Here is a 6186-nt window from a genome sequence, read left to right as displayed (position 1 = left end):
TTATGGTAAATGATCTTGATGAGGAAGATCCCGTGAGGAAGACTTTAGATCACCCTATTTTATAGGAGTATGTAGATGTTTTTCCAAGTGAGATTCCAGGCATGCCTCTGAAAAGGGACATCAATTTTAGAATTGATCTGATTCCTAGAGCGGAGCCTATCTCTAAAGCTCCTTATCATATGACTACACAGGAATTGGGTGAGTTACGTCTTTAGCTAGAGGAACTTCTAGCCAAAGGGAGCATTCAACCTAGTGTATCACCATGGGGAGCTCCAGTGCTCTTTGTGAAAAAGAAAGATGGTTCTTTGCTTCTTTATATTGACTACAAATAGTTGAATAAGGTGACTATTAAGAATAGGTATCCTCTGCCTAGGATTGATGACTTATTTGATCAGATCAAGGGAGCTACAGTATTCTCCAAGATTGACCTTAAGTCAGGATACCATCAGCTTTGCATTAAGGAGGTTGACATTCACAAGACTGCTTTTCAAACTCACTATGGGCATTATGAGTTCACAGTGGTACCTTTTGGGTTGACTAATGCTCCATTAGTTTTCATGAGTTTTATGAATGGTGTGTTCTAATCTTATCTTGATAGGTTTGTACTTGTGTTTCTTGATGATATATTGATATATTTTAAGACTCAGAAGGAGCATAAGGAACACCTGTGATTGGTTTTATAGTGTTTAAGAGACAATCAGCTTTATGCCAATGTAGCTAAGTGAAAATTCTTCAAATTTGAGATTCAGTATTTGGGGCATGTCATTTCAGGTGATGGTATTTCAGTGCACCCTACAAAGATTTAGGTGATAGTAGATTGTCCTACACTGACTAATGTGTTAGAGATTCATAGTTTCATGAGCCTAGTTGGTTATTATTGTAGATTTGTCCAAAACTTCTCTAAGATAGCACATCCTATCACTTCCCTTCAGAGGAAAGGAAACAAGTTTATATTGATAGAGAAATGTGAGGAAGCATTTTAGAAGCTCAAGGATCTGTTGACTAGTGTAGTGATTTTAGCCATACCTGATCCAGAGGGAGATTTCATGGTGTGTACAAATCCTTCTCTTGAAGGGATTGGGGCAATTTTGATGTAGAATGGACGGGTGATTGCATACGAATCATGCAAGCTCAAGGATCATGAGTTAAATTATCTTATGCATGATCTTGAGGTAGTAGCAGTAGTTCATGCTTTGATAAGGTGGAGACATTTCTTGTTGGGGCATAGATTTGAGTTACATAGTGATCATTGTAGGCTTCAGTACATTTTTACTTAGCCTAATTTGAATGTTTGCCAGAGACGATGGATGGAATTTCTATGCGAGTATGATTTTGAGGTATAGTACATTTAGGGAAAGGAGAATGTGGTGGTAGATGCTTTGATTCATAGGAGACATGTGATATCATCTATGACTCTTAGTGTGGATTTGAGGAGTCAAATTCTTCAGGCACTTCCTATGAATTCTTGGTATCATGAGGTGTGTAGAGAAATAGATTTGAGAAGACCTTTGGAAGGTAAGTTCGTAGGCTACATCCAAGAGTTAGATGGTCTTTTGAGACATTTGGGGAGGATTTATGTGTCTTTACTGGATGAGCTTCGCACCCTGATTCTAGCAGAAGCCCATTGTACACCTTACTCGGCACATCTAGGTGTCAAGAAGATGCATGCTAATTTGAGACATTTGTTCTTTTGGTCTGGGATGAAGCGAGACATCACTAATTTTGTGGCTAGGTGTCTTGAGCATCAGAGAGTTAAGGCAGAACACCAGCACCCGATTGGACTTTTGCAGCCAAATCCCATTCCTTCATGGAAGTGGAATATCATCTCCATGGATTTCATAGTAGGATTACCTATGACTGTTCATCATCATGATGCTATCATGATCATTGTTGATCGGTTGACTAAGGTGGAACATTTTTCACCAATCAGGTCTTCCTACATAGCAGCTTCTGTAGCTAATGTCTCCATGCGTAACATTGTGAGATTACATGGTATTCCTAGGAAGATCATTTCTGATAGGGATCTTGTATTCACATTTGCATTTTGGACATCGCTGCAACATGATCTTGGAGCACAATTGAATTTTAGTTTGGCATATCATCTAGAGACAGATGGTCAAACAGAGAGAGTAAATCAAGTTTTGGAAGACATGTTAAGGATGTATGTGATGGATAGGCAGACACATTGGGAGGACTATCTCTACCTAGTGGAGTTTTCTTACAACAATGGGTATCACAGTTCTATTAGCATGGCACCATTTTAGGCTTTATATGGACATCCTTGTTATACACCTTTGAGTTAGGATAGTCTTGAGGATCATATCCTATTGGGTCCTGATATGCTTCATGATATGGAGCAACAGGTAGTGTGTATCTGTGAGCACTTGACTACGACACAGGATAGGCAGAAATAGTATGTTGATGCACATAGGATAGATAAGTAGTTTGTTGTGGGAGATAAGGTTTTCTTGAGAGTGTGTACGTGAAAGATTTTAATCTGATATGGAAAGGGTTCTAAGCTAGCACCTCACTTTGTGGGATCATTCGAGATTCTTGAGAGGACTGGCCTAGTTGCTTACCACCTTGCTCTACCACCCATACTGGCCTAGTTGCTCGCATTCATGATGTTTTCAATGTTTTAGTTTTTAGGTAGTATATTCTTGATGTTGCACATGTTCTTGATTGGAATGCATTATAGGTAGAGGATGGGTAGTTGGCTTTGGAGCCGGTTCATATTCTGGAGTAATGGGGGTTGACCCTCAGGGGTCAAACCATCGAGCAGGTAAGGGTCCAATGGGATCCTAATGATGATTCTTTAGCTACTTGGGAGAATGCAGCCAAATTATGAGAGTTATATCCCTACTTGTTTATAGGCTTCCAGGAGTAAGCCTAACCCAAGGGGGGGTGGATGTAGTGCCTGCCCTCATTCACATCTTTCTGGACTCATTGTTGCTATTATTACAAGACTATGTTAGACTAGTTTTATGTTGATGGATTAATAGTAGTGTTTTGAGACTATCAGACATTATGTTATGGATTCAGTTGATATATGATGAGATCATTTAGACTTTACATTTCATGTATACATGATGATCATTACATTGCTTTCAGTTATTGATGATGAGTAGTTGGATGATTTATTATCACATGTGTTTTATTATGGATACTTACCCCATACTTGCATGTGTATGGTGTGTGTGATTGTTCTTATTGTATGGTGTTTCTGATGTGGTTAAGGAAGGGAGTCATAGTCACCTGCTAGTCGAGATCTACACGAAGCACCACTTCTTGCCATTGCCTATTTAGCTTAACATTATATATATATATATATATATATATATATATATATATATATATATATATATATATATATATATATATATATATATATATATATATATATATATATTATATATGCATGGTTTTTATGCAGGTTGCAGGTACCGAGTATCGACTTCCTTGAATTACCAAGATGAGCATACCCTATTACATTATCTCAATGATAAGAGAAGGGAGATAAATTCTCAAGTCCAAATCCTAAACCCTTAAACCATTGTCTTAGAAAGATTGGACAAGTATATGGATATTTTACCTTCCGAATGTTTCAGATGACATAATTCATGATTTTTAACCCTTTAGACTGATTTTGTATGGATTGTTCTATGATGGGTTTTCATATTTTATCTTGGAGGTCTATGGTGAATTTTTCTATTAATTAAGTCTTAAATAAATAGATTTAACTAATAAATTAATTATTTGGAGGAAAATTAATATAATATCATATTCTGATTATAATAAATTAAATGAGAATTAATTGAGAAAAGAATTAAATAAAAGTAATTAATTAAAAATTAATAATAAAAAATAATAATAATAAAGTAATAAATAAATAATTAAAATAAAAGTTATAAGCTTGCCTTGGAGTTAACGCACCCTTTTATTTCTCATATGTCAACAACACGAGGGTTAGCGCACAAATTAAGCACATGGCATCTACAATGTTATGACTCATCTAGAAGGTTGGAAAAAGCTTGTGCTTAGTTGTCTACACCTTCTAGTTGTTTCTAGAGAATAAATGTGTTATAGAAAAACTCTTAAAATTGGAAGCCTTAAAAGATTGTGTATATGATCTGTGCATGTTTTTATATTTCCTTTAGATCTGCGCACACACACACACACACACACACACACACATACATATATATACATATATATACATATATGTATATATATACATACATATATATATATATATATATATATATATATACATACATACATACATACATATGTATGTATATATATACATATATGTATATATATGTATATGTATGTATATATACATATACATATATGTATATATACATATACATATATATACATACATATATATATATACATACATATGTATGTATGTATATATATATATATACATATACATATATATATATATACATATACATATATATATATATATATATATATATATATATATATATATATATATATATAACTGAAAGATTGAATGATATATCGCAGTGAGAACTTATAAAATCACATTGTGATTTGTATTGATAACAGTTTTTGAGAAAACGTTATTGAAAATGTTATAAAATAAAAATATCATTGTAATCAAATTTTGGGGGGGGTTTACCCACCCGATTCCTTCCTTATGAATGCGCTGACAGCCATGCCTACTATCACAAGCACTACGACTATCGTCGCAAACCTTGCAATAGTGGCAGGCTGCATGACTTCCCTTTAAAAGAGGGAGCCGATAGTTGTAATAAATGTGCAGCGATTTAAATCATTTTCAATTTTTTTTTTTTTAAAAAACATCAATGATATGAACTAGAGGTTATATGGTTCGAATTCATAATTTGATTTTATGAGATAATTTGATATATTATATATTATATTATATATATATACACACACACACACACACACACACACACACACACATAAGAATATATATGTGTGTCTGTGTGTATTATATTAATAAAATTTAATTTTCAAGTTATTTTAAAATTATTAAATAAATAATATAGGTTTAAATTAAATAATTTACTTAATTAGATCTTAATCTAATTAAGGTTAATTGAAAGTTATAATATTTAAGTTATCAAATATTAAGTCCTCAAAATTGTAAATGGAGTTTTTTTCAAAAAGTGATAATTCATTATCAAAATAAGAATAACGTATAACTCTTAGAACATTTAGAAAATTAAATTCTAAGGGTTACATGAAAAAGTTTTTATTCATCAAAAGAATACATGGGTTAGGATAAACATGCAAAACATTCCTCCATTCAATATCTAAAATTGGAAATAGAAATTGATACCTCCACACTTAATTCAATTATGTAATTTTAGCAAAACGAAAACATGTTCTTGCATTGCATATTTTTTATGCTTCTATTTTGGGTTTTGAGTTGACTAGTGTTGACCAATTATAAGATGTCTACCAGAGGCTTGGGGGTTATGATTGTGATGTCATGATGATGTCTTATTTTTTATCTTTATAAACCCAACCATGGTTATGTGATGGAATGCTTTATGAAATGTTCTTACTGATTGTTATTGTTTTCTAGTCTTCTTGTGTGAAGCTGAGATTCTTATGTATGAGACATTTGACTTAACCTTTTTTGAGTCATCCATCAGTTATCCTTGGATTACTTTCTAGTCACCATGATGGGACTGATATGTTGATTTATGATGTCATGTTGTGACATGTTTTGACTCAACCATTTTGGAGTCTTCAATCAATATGATTTTGAGATATAATTTGGTTAATGAGAACCAATGGATACTTTTGATTATCCATGATACCTTCGGTTGCCAATAGAGAACTGTTGTGGTCATGATTTTCTATGGATGCTTTCAATTGCTCATGGAGATTTGATGCTTTTATTTGATGTTCTTATTGTGGATTATTTTTGGTATTTCTTTTCCAGTCACTTGTATAGGACTGGGGTGATTTATGATTCCATGAGCTTAGGGTAGGTTATCTACTTGTAGTGTGAGGAAGTGGCTTGCAATGGGGGCTGGGGCCCTACGAAGCTGCTAGGGTAACTCATTGTAAGTTGTTTTAATAAGTGAAAACATTCTCACCTAATACTGACTTAATGAACCTAATAAGATAAGTTTTTTGTTCTCACCCATGCCTCGAGTGCTTGTACAGACT

This window comes from Cupressus sempervirens, chromosome 4, assembly GCF_028749045.1.
Source record: "Cupressus sempervirens isolate cs-2001-9-10 chromosome 4, ASM2874904v1, whole genome shotgun sequence".
NCBI lineage: Eukaryota > Viridiplantae > Streptophyta > Pinopsida > Cupressales > Cupressaceae > Cupressus > Cupressus sempervirens.
Note: the sequence above shows the minus strand (reverse complement) of the source record.